We start from the raw sequence: 16,262 nt of genomic DNA, 5'->3' as shown, positions 1-16,262 counted from the left end.
AACAGAGCCTCCCTTAGAGCCTGCAGACAGAGCATGGCCCTGCTGACACCCTAGTTTCAGGCTAGCCCCCAGAACTGAGAGAGAATAAGTTTTCATTGTTTTAAGCCATCCAGCTGGTGGTACTTTGTTACAGCAGCCCTAGGAAACTAATACAGAGACCTTCAAAAGCAGTGCTTGGGAACAGTTGACTTTTCCATTTGGGAAAAAAGAAAAATTGAGGTAATCACTACTATATACCATTTAAAAAATTAACATTCGGTGTAAATTAAAAATATAAATGTAAAAAGTGAAACTACAACCTTTTGGAAGAAAATGTGGAATATCTTTGTAACCTCAGTGTAGAAGAAGATTTCTTAAAACACAGACAGCAAAATAACCTAAGAAAAGATTGCTATATTTACATCACAATAAAAAATTTATGTATAAGACAGCATAAGTAAAATTAAAAGATTTAGGCACACTAGGAGAAAGCATTTGCAACCTAATGTAGTCAACAATGTACAGATTATATAAACAAATCCTAAAAATGGAAGAACAGGTGACCCAGTAAAAATACGGGCAAAGGATATGCACAGGCAATTCGCAGAACTGAAAGCAGTGAGTGGGCAATGGTTAAAAGAATGGGTAAAAAATTGTGACATTCAGACAGTGAAACTCTGTACAAATAGAAAATAAATCAGTTCTCTAAATATCCACAGAGCTCAGAATATTGAATGAAAAATACAAGTTGCAGTATCATAAAGCATTTTTGCATAAAAGACAAAGCAGTAGTATATATTATTTATAGATATGTATGAGTATTAAAACATGAACTGAAAAGTTAACACATTCATCATACTGTTTGTGTCTTGGAAAGGGGGAGAATAGGACTGAGTGTAAGAACAAGACTTAAGGAGGGACGAAGGGGACTTGAGCTTCATCTGTCGCTCCATTTGATTAAAGGGAAATTTGAAGGAAAAAATGTTAAAATCAATGGTAAATACAAGGATGCTTGTTATGATCTGTGATTTTCTGGATCTTGTAAACGTCTGAAGAAGTCATAAACAATGAAGGCTTTTTGAGCATTTTTGAAAAACATTTATTTAAAAGTAAGGAATTTGCCCGGCCAGTGTGGTTCAGTGGTTGAGCATTGACCTAGGATCCAGGAGGTCACCAGTTCGATTCCCGTCAGGGCACATGCTCAGGTTGCAGGCTGATCCCCACTAGGGGACGTGCAGGAGGCATCCTATCAATGACTCTCTCATCATTGATGTTTCTCTCCCTCTCCCTCTCCCTCTCCCCCTCCCTCTCTCTCTCAGAAGTCAATAAAAACATTAAAAAATAAAAGTAAAGAATTTACCACCAAGAAGAGGAGAATAAGTATTTAACACAGAAATAAAAACATACATTCAGTTCTGCTGTAGTACATCATACACATTTCTAAACAGCGCCAGGCAGAACCATGCAATGGAAACCACTTAAGCACACAACACTCAAAAAGTTTGTCAGTGGTAGCCCTGGCCTGGTGGCTCAGTTGGCTGGAGTGTCGACCCGATATGCCAGGGTTGTGGGTTCCATCCCCTTTCAAGGCACATTGAACAGTCAGCCAGTGGATACATGAATGGGTGTAGCAACAAATCAGTGTTTGTCTCTCCTTCTCTCTCTAAAGTCAATAACTTAAAAAAAAAAAAATTGCCAATGAGTTGCTAAAAAGAAAAGATAGGAGCCCTGGCTGGTAGCTCAGTTGGTTAGAGCATCCTCCTCTGGTCAGGGCACGTACAAGAAGCAGCCGATGAATGTATAAGTAAGTGGAACAACAAATCAATGTTTTCCTCTCTCTCCCTCCCATTTTCCCTCTCAAACTTTAAAAGCCCTGGCTGGTACGGCTCAGTTTCTTGGGTGTCACCCACCACTGAAAGGTCGCCAGTTCCATTCTTGGTTAGGTGACATGCCCGGGTTTCGGACTTGATCCTCAGCGTGGGGCGTGCAGGAGGCAGCCAATCAGTGACTCTCATCATTGATGTTTTTATCTCTCTCTCCTCCTCTTGTCTCTCTGAAGTCAATAAAAAAATATTTTTTTAAAAAGTTACAATAGCTCTGGCCGATTTGGCTCAGTGGTTAGAGTGTTAGCCCATGGAGTGAAGGGTCTTGAATTTGATTCCAGTCAAGGGCATGTACCACTGTTGCAGTCTCAATCCCTGGGCCCCAGTCAGGGCAGATACCGAGGCAACCAATTGATGTGTCTCTCTCACATCAGTACTTCTCTCTCCCTCTGTCTCCCTTCCACTCCCTCTGTAAAGCAATAGAAAAAATGTCTTTGGTGAGGGTTAAAAAATAATAGTTATAATAATAAAGTTAGCTTCCTTGCAGGCTAATATGGTTGAATAAATGAGATGTACAAAAAATTTATCAGGTGTTTGGTCAGGAATACTTGTAGTGGTTATAGTACATAGAGATTAAATTTTTTTATTGCAGAAAAATTTTAACTTATTCAAAGATAAAGAGAATAGTACAAGAAACTTAGAGCAGCTTCCACAATTACCAACTGATGCCAACCTTCTCTCACCTGTATACTCGCCCTCCCCACCTGCCCACATTATTTTGAAGCAAATTGGACATTGTTTCAGTTTATCAGTAAATATTTGAAACAATTTTTTAAATATTAACAATAATCAAACTTCACAAAGCAAGTAGAATTTTTTAAAAAGTTACCAGTTGTGTCCATATTTTACTGATTTTCTCATAAAATTTTAAAAATGTTTGAATTCAGATCCAAATATGACCCATAAATCAGATTGTTTGATTTCTTTTAAATTTAACTTAATATATAGGTTTCCACCTTCCCTGTTTCTCTCTGGGAAGTTTCTCTATAGGACAAAGGGCAAGTCTTATGTCCACAGAACGGAAAGTGTACACTGTGTCCATTCCATCCTCATGGCATCATTTCACCTGCTCTTCTAGCTCCAGGGTTTGGTGTGAAGTTATATTTAAGGAGTGGCTTCATCAGACTCAGGTTTAACTGGTTTTTAGTGGGAACACTTCATAGGCACAGTGGTCACCTTCCATCAGAAGGCACATGATGTTTGGTTGTCTGTGACATTAATTGACATTAATGATTGCCTTAGCTTCATTAAGGGTCACAAATGATAATACTCAAATATAAAAAGGAAAACAAGATAAATGCTCGATTCTTTCCCTGTGTTTGTCAATGTTCAGAACAAGGAGATGCTCTCCTAGCAGACTCCAAGGGATCAATTGACTACTTTTAAGAAGGCAACAGGGTAGAAGGGGTCAATGGGGAAAAAGGGGTACATCTGCAATTCTTTCAACAATAAAGATAAATTTTTAAAAAAGGGCATTGTTGTGAACTCATGGATTTCAGCATATTTGATACATCTTGATTCACTGGAATTATGATTGATGTTCAAATTGGCCCATTGTTATCCATTTAGATTTGAAGTTAGCTTTTAAGTCTTTTTGATAAGATCCTAGTGATTATTGAGAGCATCCTGGCTTTGTAGTTGATGAGAGTGTAGGCTCCACTCAAACATTTCCTGCCTAGACCTAAAATCAGTACTTTAATCTTAGAGCCCTAATTTTTGGTGGGAAGTGGCATTTGAAGACCATACTTGGACACTAAGGGTACTTATTCACTGAGTTTATTATCTCTGTGCGTTTTCAATGGACTTCAAAACCACCACACACACACAGCCCTAAGATTATGATTTTTGAAAACAGTTTGAGATTTTTTTTCAGGTTTTGGATTTTTTTCTTTTTTGACCTTAAGATATATCCCTCTAGAGATGGACAGTGAAATTACTGCGTTTTCAAGTCTCTGGTACCAATTTCTTATGTGGTTCATCCATCACACAAAATACAATTAGATTTGTTTATTGGCTTTTGATTTTAGCATCCTAAAACATAACTTTTGTTGTATAATTATTTCAATTACCTACCTGGTTTCAAGATCAAATCTATGAAATCTAAGTGTATCCAAGACGTCCAGTTTCCAGCTTCTGTCCCTGTGACCTTCGCCCTGCTTCTCCCATCCCCATACCATTACCTTTTCGTTGGTTTAGTTTCCAGAGTATTCTGCTATTGCCTTTTCATATATATAAAAAATATATGTACAGTGTTATATATGTAGTTCATATTCATTCTTATTAGAGAAATGGTAAGTAAACTCTATTTTCTTCATTTTGTCTTTTTTTCACCTGATGACATATCCTGGAGATCTCTCCACACTGGTCTAGACAGACACATCTCATCCCTTTTCACAGCTGGACAGCACTTCACTGTGTGACTATACCTTAGTTTATCCAACCAGTCCCTGCTGATAGCCATTTGATAGGTTTTTGGTCTTTTGCTATTAAGATGATGATGCAGTAAATAAGTAGCCTCATGCGTCATATTTTTTGTACTTTTCAGTGTAATTTAGGGATAAATCCTGACACTGGGGACAGACAATCAAGGGGAAAATGTGTAGGTACTTTTGCAGGAAGCGCTGACTTCCTTGTAGGGTGTGGACTGGTTTTCCTTCTCAGCAGCCACGCAGGAGAGGACCTGCTCCCCCCACCCCTTTACCAACAGATTCTGCCAGCGAACATTTACCCTTTTGCCTAACCTGGAGAAGAGAAATAGTATCTCACTCAGAAATAGAGCTGTAGTTTTAATTTATTTTACTTATTTTATTTTGTGTGTTTTGATTTCTTTTTTTCTATTATGAGTGTATGTTAATGCCTTTTCATATATTCAGGGCACATTTAAATTTCGTTTTCTCAATGTTTATTCCCATCTCTTGCTCCATTTTCTATCCAGTTGTTGGCCTTTTGTTTTTTTTTTAATAACAGGAAAATTCACTCCCTTTATGCAAGTTGGAAAATGCTTCTTTCCCTAGTTTCACATTTGTGCATTAATTTGTGTATGGTGGCTTTGTCCCATATTACCTGTGAGATTTTTATGTAATCACACCCTATTTCAAATCTTAGAAGTATTTTCCCTACACCCCGCTTACAAAGAATTTATCCATGTTTGTTCTATTTATATGGATAAGATTTTTACATTTAAACTTGTAATCCATTTGGAATTTGAATGGCATGAGGCAATGGATGCAGCTTCACCCTTTTCTATATGGTTTTATTTATCTCAGAGCTGCTTTATTAGTCCATCTTTCTCCCCATTGATGTGAGATGGTGCCGTCCTGAATGTAACTGTAACACAATGGAATGGAATATAAATGAACACGGTAGGATTAATTTGGTCTGTTTCTAAATTTTCCATTTTTGTTTCACTGGTCTCTCTATTCTGCACAAACATCACACTGCTTTTTTTTTTTTTTTTTTTTAATATTGATTTCAGAGAGAGGAAGGGGGGAGAGAGAGAGAGAGAGAGAAAGAAACATCAATGATGAGTCATTGATAGGCTGCCTCTCCTACGCCTCCTGCTGGGGATCGAGCTTAACAGCTGGGGCGTGTGTCCTGACCAGGAATCAAACCAGTATCTCCTGGATCCTAGGTCAGTACTCAAGCTCTGAGCCACACTGGCCAGACCACACTGCTTTAGTTATAGAAACTACGATGCTTGGCTCCTGGGAGAGCCACCCTCCCTCCTTGTTCTTTTTCTTGCTGGTGCCGAACAACTTTCTTTTTTCTTCATTCAAATGAACTTTATAACCCGTTACAGTTTATAACCCACTATTTAACTGTATAACCCACTATTTGTCACCTGCATAAAAACAAAGATGGTAACAAAAATTTGACTTTATAGTTATATAAAATCATGTGAGAGAAGTATCTATTAATTCCAATTTTATGAAATTCTTTAAACCTGAGTCAGGATTGAATTTGGTCAAATGTCTTTTCTTCATCTAGGTAAGTTTCCTCTCCATCTATTAATGGGATGTAACAACCAATTTTCTCATATCGAAACATCCTAGTACTTCTGAAATATATCACACAATCATGGTGTATTATTTTTTAGTGTCTAATAATTTATTTAGGATTTTTGTATTAATATTTCCAAATGAGACACATATGTAGCTTGATATTGGTAAAATCTATGTTAGCTTTACATCAATATTACATTTGATTCCTATAAAAAATGAAAGCTTTCATCTTTTTTATTGCATCAGGAATAGCTCACATAGCATGGAGATGACCAGATCTTTAAAGGTTGAAGTGAGTTCCCCTGGGACAGCACCTCGGCCTTGGACTCTTTTGTAGGAAACTCAACTTTATTATCATCTCTCTGCCCTTCCGGGGATCAGCATGAATAATAGACCATTACAAATTTCCAGGGAGGAAAATAATAAAAGAGGGTTGGGAATGGTCCCCAATTAGCTAAGTTTGCCCTTTCCCCCTCTCCTTCCCTTCACTAAGGTCCTGTGAGTACCTGCACCCCAGAGCCTCTTGATAGAACATGGATGGCCTTGAGGACAACACCCTGAGGATTGTTCCGGTGGGAAAAACTGGAAGTGGGGAAAGTGCGACAGCAAACACCATCCTTGGGAGAAAACAATTTGAGTCTAAAATTGCTCCCCATGCTGTTACCAAGAAATGTCAGGCAGCATTGCAGGATTGGAAGGGGAAGAAGATTCTTGTTGTGGACACCCCAGGGCTCTTTGACACCAAAGAGAAACTGCTGACCACCTGTGAGGAAATGAGCCAGTGTGTCATTGCCTCCTGCCCTGGGCCTCATGCCATCATCCTGGTTCTGCAGCTAGGCCGCTACACTGAGGAGGAGCAGAGAACAGTTGCATTGATCAAGGCCACCTTTGGGGAGCCGGCCATGAAACACATGATCATCTTGTTCACTTGCAAAGATAATTTGGAGGACCAGACAGTGAGTATCTAGCAGAGGCAGAAGCGAACCTACAAAACATCATCAAGGAGTGTGGGAACCGCTGCTGTGCCTTCAATAACAGGAAAAATGCAGGCGAAGCTGTGAAGGAAGCTCAAGTGCAGGAGCTGGTGGAGCTGATAGAGGAAATGGTGCTGAAGAACAGAGGGGTTCACTTCTCTGATCCCATCTACAAGGACACACAGGAAAGGCTGAAACATCAGGCGGAGGAATTGAAGAAACAGTATGCTGATAAATTACAGAGGGAAGTTAAAGTAATAGAAGGAATATGATCAGGGAAAAATATCGCAGCAACAAAAGGAGGGGAAGATAAAATTCCTAAGGGCAAATTATGATAAAAATGTTAAAAAAATAAAGGAAGAAACTGAGAGAAATATATTTGAAGATGGTGTACATCACATTCGGAAGATCCTTTCTAACATATGGCTTAGCTTTTGGAAATGATGTAAGTTATGTTGTTGTTTCTTAACCTACAATGGTGTGTTAATGCGAATGATTGTATTTTCCAAAGATGGCTATAGTAGTATCTTCTGTCCCACCCATTGTTCTTGCATTCTGAACTTGTTTTTCCTTCTGTAGAGTTATGGGACCTGTGTCTCCTACCTTGAGACTCGATGGACTTTGGGACTGCCTTGACAAATAGTGGATGGTTGTGACTTCTAACGTGAGATAGGGAGAATGCCTCCTTGCTCTCTGGGGTACATGCCCTTGGAAATTGGCCACCATGTTGGGAGGAAGCCCAAGTTGCCCATCGAGAGGCCACGTGAAGAGGACTGGAAGTCACTGGCCCACTCCCCTGGCTGGTATTTCATCTGCCAGAAGAACCAACTTGGCAGCCACACAAATGAGATAAAACAGAAGCCAATTCTCCAGCTGCCTGCCTAGCCACCTCAGATGAAGCTGCAGACAGCAAATATGAGCCTTCCCCACTGTGCTCCCCAACCCCCAGATTGCAGGTTGATGAGAAAAATAAATGATTGTTGCTGCTTTAAACCACTAGTCTTTGAGATGTTTTGTTATGTAGTGATAGCTAACCAGAAGCATCCTCCCAGCTCATTTCCCATCACACCCACAATGCCAACAAACAGAAGAAATTACAAAATTGGCATAATCAGGCAATGACATATTATGTATAGTTCAATTAAGGAAAATTTGAATGAGAAACACTGCCTGCGTCCTGTGTTAGCACCACTGGTGATGTATGTTATTTCAGTCCACATCTCTGAGCACTTTGTTAGTGAAGCAGCAGACTTCTCCAGCATGATGGTTCTGTGGTCCCTATGAAGCAGGATAGCGAGAAGCTAAGAAGGTTCCAGGGCAAGTGGAATGGGGAGACTGAGATAAAAAATTAAACAATGCCAAACAGTTTGGGCAGGTAGCAGCCAGTTTGTGAATAGCAAGACCTTGTCTTCCCCAACCAAGGGCACTTGCGAGCAGGGGGTTTACACCTCCTCTCTAACCAGAGAATACATAGGTTAAATCACCCTGGTCTGGGAAGCAGAACACAAAAACCCAATTAATGCCATTTGTGCCAGCTCAACCCAGAGACAGATGAAGTCAGGGAACATATCACAAAATCCCACTATAGCCAGACAGACCTAAGGTAAAAGTAAAACAGACCAAAGAACAATCCAAAACTCCTCTATATGCTTATTTTGATGCATCAGCATATTAAAAATGCACCGGGAAAGCTGATGAATATTGTACTGAAACTGTCCCCTAAGATTCTCCCCACAGGATATATTCCAAGAATCCTGAAACACTAATCAGAAAGAATATCTGCACCCCTATGTTCCTAGCAGCATAATTTACAATATTTAAGATTTGGAAACAGCCAAGTGCCCTTCCGTAGATGAGTGGGTAAAAAAGCTGTGGTATATTTAGACCATGGAATACTATGCAGCTGTAAAGAAGAAGGACTTCATATCCTTTGGGACAGCATGGAGGGACCTGGAGAATACTATGCTAAGCGAAATAAGCCAGACAGAGAAAGACAAAGATCACATGGTCTCACTTATGTGTGGAATCTAAAGAACTTAATAAACTCATGAACAATACAGGTTCAGTGACATGGAAGCATGGATCAGACTGAAGAATCTCAGAGGGAAGGTGGGACGGGGTGGGAGGAGGTGGGAGAGATTAGCCAGAAAATTTGTACGCATATATGCAAGACCCGTGGACACAGACAGTAGTGTGGTGAAGGCTTGGGGGGGGGAGTGGGTGCTGGGTAGACGGGATCAATGGGAAAAAAAGGAGACATCTCTAATATTTTGAACAATAAATAAATAAATAAATTCATTACATAAAATTAAAATTTTAAAAAGATTGAAACATTAAAAAAAAACTAGAAAAAAGAAAAAAGAAAAAAAATAAACACACACACAAGAATAAAATCTCTACGGTGCTAACAGGTATTGGGCAGAGCGGGGATCCGATTCTAAGTCTGTCTGACCTCCGACTTCCCTCCTAACACTGCGCACAACGGCCTCTTCTCGGTTTCCTCTCAGGCCCATGACTCTAAACTCCCATCACATCAGAGCTGCATCAAGAGAGGAAAGGAAAGAGGGGCCACACTCTTTCAGACAGAGAACTGGTAGGAAGCCTGTGACTAGGGAAGCTAGCAGGAGGGTTTCACATACACTGTTCTTGCAGAACAGCCCACCCTCTCCCCTCAGCACCCTCCTCGCCTCATGTGTCACTTTACTGGGGACACAGTTCATCTCTGCTGAATAATGGAAAGGATTCAGCAAACTGCAGTCTAGGTTTCCTCTGCCCTTAGGGACATGGGCAACCCCTGGAGTCCCCACACTCCCTGGGTCCTGCTTCTTTTTTGGTAAAAGGAGGGGGTGAGACTGGGTGGTCTCTAAACTGCCTTCCAGCTCTAACACCTGCCTTGGGGTCAGGGAAAAGGAAGGCTCGCCAGGTAGCCCTCAGTGTCTGTCCCAACAGCAAGTGTATGAAGAGGCACCAGTCATCACACATGTCCTGTCAAATAAATGATGTGTGACATTGTGTTAATACTGCTCCTGACTCCCCCCATTACCCTCAGCGCTAGCCTCTGTCACCATCCCCACCCCTCGCTGTGCTGCTGGCATAGTCTCTGGTCTCTCCTAGGAACAGAGCCTATGCCTTGCACCCCCTGAACCTCCTGCCCTCACAGCTCCACTAGTCAGGGCCGCTTCTCAGCCAGGTTCACTCTCTTTTCAACCAGTTGATGAGTTCTCAGAATTTCTCCAAAGAAGCTCTTTGTGTTGGTGCTTTTGCTTTCACTGTGAGGATCAAGTGTTTGTGCCTTCAGAACCCACTGACCCAGGAAGCTCAAATTGACTGGAGCCAGTGGGGGAACTGCTGGCCTAAAGAAGTTAGAAATCTTGCCCCTAATTTGGTGGGTGCTTCAGTTTGTCAAGTCGAAACATTTTTCCTCCAAGTGCCCCATCTCACACCAAAATTTCCAAAGGTATACTCAGTGTTTTGGGTTATAGAAGACCAGGAACAGTGTCTTCCATCCTCCTGGGTGCACTTGGAGCCTGTAGGGTGATTCTGGAAGAAGGGAGATGGTCATTTGACTTGGTGGATCCTCAGGTGCTCGCTAGTGATTGTACAATATGGGTTTTGAGCCTAGTATTTAGGAGGGTCTCAAGTTACTCCTTCAAAATTAACAAGACTTTGGTACAAAGCCAAAGGGTCTAAACCATTGGAAGCCAAGTGAAATAAAGGAACACGAGTCCTGGAAAAATGTCTTCCAATGATCACATAGCCTCTCAGGATTTTTCATATGGTTCTTGCAAGACTGAAAGTCTGCATGACCTGAGCAGTAAATATGTACCTGAGGAATAGATGCAACTTTCCCTACTAAGCTTCCCACCTTCTCCCAGGTCAGGCCCAGACAGAGGCAGCTTGTCCTAGATTCACCAGTGGATGCATCCAACAGGCTCTGGAAATTGTGTTTAGGTGAGAGGCAGGCTGTTAAAGCTCTCACGGTGGACAAGATGTTCTAGTTATCTGTTGCATCACCATAAAATACTGAGTGTTTTATTATACATTTTGGTTCACTAGATTGAGAAACTGGATAAATCCATGCTTAAGCTTGAGGGTAGGTACTAAGAGGACCAGATGTGGCAGGAAGTAGTGGACAATAGGGTGGCTACCCATGGAGGGAAGCAGCTAGATTTGGGAATGATGGTGTTGATGACCATGTCATTGGACCAATTAGTGCTGTTAATGACTTGTGTCACCTAGAAAGGGCCAATAAAAGAGTCACTTGACTTCTAAAAATTTAAAGATCGGGACCAGCTATTAATTTGCAAGGTCTGGCACAAAAGGAAAATACCTGGTCCCACATTCAAAAACCTGAAAAATTCCAAGGTGACATTACAGAGCATTACACCATGTGAGGGGCCACTCTAAGCACAGAGCCCTGAGCAGCCCTACAGTTCACCAACCCCGGAAGCTCACCTTGACAGGCTGCATATATATGAATTGAGAGGTGAGCCAGAACTTCATCTCCTGCTCAAGGTATCTCCACCACTGGCCAATCTCACTTCACTCTCCACATTCCTTGCATGAACCTTGTTCAGGCAAAAGCTGCCTTGGATGATTTTCTGGTCAACTAATGGCTTCTCCAGGTATTAAGCTCAGGTACACTCTTCAGTTCCCTAAAGGGAAGAGGGAACTGGCTGAGACAGAATCCACAGATGCTACAGGGCATAGGACCCAGGTCTTGAGTGGTAATAGCCTTGAGGCCATTGACCATGAGGAGCATCTAGAACCCAGCTCCCACCTCTGAACCCTACCTTAGGGGTGACCTCCCTCTAGAAGACTTGTGATAGGAGGAGAGATGCCTCGTCTGTCTCCTGCACTGTTCACCTGGCCATGCTCCTTGTCAGTAAGAACTCCTTTCCACTTCCAGCTCTGCTGTGAGCCACCTGTCTCTCTGCTGCCGGTCCCCACCTGCAAGTCCGTGAAGTTGCTCTAACCCTTCCAGGATGCTGGTCCTGCACATAGTCAGAAGCAAGAGGATGGATGTTGAGAAAGACACGGCTTCCTTTTTGACATTTTCCCTTCATTCCTTTTTCTTCTTTGTTCTTTACCTCATACACACAGAGCAATGTGGATATATATGGACTTTTAAAAACATTGGGGGTTATTAAAACACATTTATTTAACTTCAATCAGAGTCTGCTGGCAGAACTTCGGGCTTTTCTGCTGCTACGATCTATAGAAATTCAAAGCACAAATTTATTACGACAATGCAGAAATAATAGCAGGAGGTGAAAAGAACGGTTCCTGACACTGTCCTGACTCATCTACAAACAAACAATTAACCTTGGTATTTCAGTTACTCTTGCTGCCATAACAAATTACTACAAATTTAGTGGCCTGAGACAATACAAATTAATTCTCTTAGAGTTCTGAAGATCAGGAGCCTGAAATTAGTCTTACGGAAGTAAAACGAAGGTGTCATCAGGGCTAGTCTTTCAGGAGGATCCAGGAGTGAATCCAACTCTTGCTTCTTCCAGCTTTTGGAAGCTTCCAGATTATTTTAGTTGTGACCCCATCACTCCAGGCTCTCCTGCCATCATCACATTGCCTTCCTCCTTTTACCTTCTTGCCTCCCTCTTCTATTGGACTTTGTAATTACTTCTGGGACTCATTCAGAAATACTGGCATAATCTCCCCATCTCAAAATCATTCGTTTAATCACATCTGCATTAAGGTAACCCTCACAGGTTCTGGGGATTAGGACATGGCTATACTGGGGAGATGGATTTTCAGTCGACCACTTGTGGATAAGTTAACCTCTTTGCAACTCACTTTCCTAATCTTTTAAAAGGATATTTGCTTCATAGGGTTGGTGTTGGTACCAGCAAGTGTGGTGCTGCTGTAAACAATCATTAAAATTAAATGTGGAAGTGGCTGTGGAATTAGGTGATGGACAGACACTGGGAGAATTCTGAGCAGGCATCTGACAGAAAGGCCTACATTGCCTTGAAGAGACTGTTGCTGGGAATTTGAATATTAAAGGTGAGATCTCAGATCAAAGTGAGGACTGTGTTACTGGACACAGGAGGAAAGTTGACACTGATACACAGTTGGGAGAAGTTGCTGAGTTGTGTTGAGCTGCTGGGTGGAAAGAAGAGCTTATAGGTGATGAACTTGAGTCTTTAGCTGAGGAGGTTTCCAAGCAGAGTGTTGGGGGTGCAGATTGGTTTCACCTTGTAAAATGCAAACGGCAAGAAATCAGAGGGATGCATCCACCAGGCTAGAACCTCCAAGGACTGCCAGGAGCCGGGAGGAGCTGGGAGCCAGCAAGGGAGGATCATCTCCAGCACCTTCAGAGAGAGCGGGGCTCTGCCAACCTTTTCATGCTGGACCCCTAGAACTATGGGACCATAAGTTTCTGTGGCCTCAAGCTGCTCAGTGTGTGGTGCTGTGTTTCAGCAGCCCTGGAATCTCACACAACACTTCACTCCATCCTCCACCTCTTCTCCTGCCTTTCTCGCCTTCCGTCATCTCTACACCCCAGAGATTTCCCCTTCTGCAGGAGCTAGGGTTTAGAGAGTAGCTGCCCCACCCCCACCTCCACATGTGGACCAGAAGGACCGTGGAGGTCATGGAAGGGTGAATTGCTGGATTCGTTGGAGGCCTTGAATCTGCCTCACCCTGTTTCTCAGAAACTTCTCAGTGCCCAGGACTCTACACCCGAGAGGTGCCCCAACCCACCCTCTTTACTTTTGCCCTCTCTGAACTCAGGCCCTTAACCGCAGAACTTATCAGTTATCAACAATGAATACAACACCTAGACAGAATCAAAGCCTTGCTCCTTTTTGACAGACACAGAGGAAACGAAGGACTCCTGGACTGTTAAGGGGAACCGGCAGACTGCCAGTGGGTGTGAGCCCAGCAGGTCCTGAGACCACCTCTGCCTGAGAGCTCACTCCAGGCCCACCAGCAAGAGTCGACCTTGCCCTCCCAGAAAACAACAAATTCACACAAAAGAATAGGTTTACAAAAACTCACAGACACAGACAACAGTATGGTGGTCACAAAAGGGAAGGGTGTGGGTGGGGAGTAAATGGAAAAGAGGGTCCAATATATGGTGAAGGCAGAAGACTACACTTGGAGTGGTGGGCACACAATGTAATATACATAGGGCATATCATAGAATTTTACACTTGAAAGCTATCAGTGATATCACTTCTGTCTCACCAATGAAGTTAGTGGCAGCCATTTCCCCTTACAAAATAGAACGAAATGAGCTTTCATGCATTAAATACACCTGACTGAGGAGCCACCTGCCTCAGCCACAGCACAGGATGGCTAACCTGTCTGACAGGGTGTCCCCTTCTATTAGCCCAATGACACTTGCTTTGTCCCATGAGCTTCAGAGCAGATTGTCATCATAGCACATCAGCGCTGGTGTCTGCCATTAACACCTGAAATGTGGTCAGGAAAAGTGAGTGGGTCTGTTTCTGCCACTATCGGGTCTATGGCTTTGGACAAACTATCACCCCTCTGACCCCGGTATCTCTACAGATGAGAAGATGGGGAAGTGTCAGATCATGCAGGTCGGATGTCGCCCAAGGAACTACATCACACGCCAATATCTGGGCCTTGCCCATGAGAACAAGTCCAAGACTCTCCCACCAGTAAGAACCCTGAGCGCTGGCTGCGTACCCACACTTCCTCACAGATTTGGGGTGATTGTGGTGATTAACCTGTGACACTGCTCAGGGTCCTCATGGAAGACCATATGCAGAGACCAGTCCTGGGACTCTTGGCCTGAGGGGTCTGGTGTGAAGGAGCAGCATCACTATGGGCCCTCTGCTCCCATGCTGTCTGTCCCCAGGTCATCAGAACGATGCACAGTTACAGACAGGGACAGACAGCAGCTCCATTTACCACGTGGAACCAACAGCCAAGAAGGCAGAGGCAGAGAAGCAGGGGTCTTTCTCCCACAGTTTTCTGTTGCTCTCAGGACACCCTCTGCTCCCTTCCTAAATCGTCTTCCAAGGCTTTTTATTCCCCTCCCTCCAAACCCCACAAGGTTGCTTGGAAACCCCCTGAATTCCAGCCCTTCCATGATACCAGGGGCAGAAGAAGAGGCTGCTTCCAACAGGAACCGAGGGAAGAATTCAGAGGCTCCTGGGTCCATCTGGGACTGTCAGTCAGTTGCCCTATGTCTGAGATTTTCAGGTTCGTTTACACAGTTTCTGCTGTTATCTGCATTTCCTCCTTTCGGTTTTAGCTTTACAGTTTTTCTTCATTCCAATCCTCCCATAAAGATATGTTCTTAAGTGCTTTATGACTACTGAGATATGCTGTAAATAAATATTTAACAAGGGACTAAAGGACAATTCCCTTGTATATCTCAGCATATCACAAGACCGTTAAACTGTTTTGTTCCTCATAATCCCTCCCTTTCCAAGGAATGAGGTACAGGGTGGTTTAGTGTAAATTCAGCTGTAAACAGGAAAGCAGGCATCCCACCTACACCACAGCCCTTTCCTGCTTCACATTCTCTTAATTGAGTTTCACTCATCAATTCAAGTTGTGGTCACAGCACAGGCCAGAAAGGCTGGGTTACAGGGCCCATGTCCCCTTACTTGGACCTGCTGAAGTGTTCAGAGGACTGAGAGGAGAAGGCTGGGCCAAGAAGAAACCTCACCATGGAGATCGCACTGAACTGTGCTCAGGGTCTGATTTGGACCCCTCCTAGGCTGGTGCTGGCCTGGGGATGAAGTGGAGGAGTTTCCTGTGAGGCTCCAAACCCTCAGCAGTTTCTCCTCCAGGGCAGGGGCAGCTCTTAGCACTTTGACGCTGACCTGAGCCTATCAAAATAAACTCTGTCCTAAATTGGAACTGGTGCTCACAGATGTTGCCATCTTTCAAATTCTACAATGAAGTTCTGAAAGCTTCACTGGTGACTTGATAGCTGAGCAACTTCATTGTTTTTAAATATTGTTGATCATGAAGAAATATCACTTGAAAATTAGAATTAAAAGACTCATGCCTGATCTGGGAGAGACCATAAATGATTATTTGGAATTATAAGGAGACACCAGCATTTCTCCTGTCCTCTGAGTATAACATATCTCATTCAGTGGAAAGCCAAAGACTCCAGCTAAAGACAGCAACCTGAAGGCATTGGCAGCTGTCACTTGGGCCCGCATTTAGCAATTTGTCATCCACCTCCACTCAAGACAACAAAAAGGGAAAAGTGAACTATACAAAATGCATGCACTCGGCAGGGAGGAATATGAGGGAGCTAGCTGGGTAGCCACGTTGAATCCAAAATTACTGACAGAGTTTCCACCTGTTGACAGCATTGGGAGGAACCCTATAGACAGCATTGTGAGGAACCCTGCAGACTTATTACTGGTGAAACAACCCTAAGTGGTGAATTTATTTTTAATTCAAAGCTC

The 16,262-nt window shown here is 42.9% G+C and overlaps 1 pseudogene; it reads left to right on the top strand.

Moving 5' to 3' along the window:
• Positions 1-6,396: 6,396 nt before the first annotated feature.
• On the top strand, positions 6,397-7,281 carry LOC148092150 (GTPase IMAP family member 7-like; annotated as a pseudogene).
• Positions 7,282-16,262: the final 8,981 nt, after the last annotated feature.

Source organism: Miniopterus natalensis, chromosome 10 (genome assembly GCF_054644295.1).
Source record: "Miniopterus natalensis isolate mMinNat1 chromosome 10, mMinNat1.hap1, whole genome shotgun sequence".
NCBI classification, from domain to species: domain Eukaryota; kingdom Metazoa; phylum Chordata; class Mammalia; order Chiroptera; family Miniopteridae; genus Miniopterus; species Miniopterus natalensis.
Note: the sequence above shows the minus strand (reverse complement) of the source record. Positions and strands in the feature narration are given on the sequence as shown.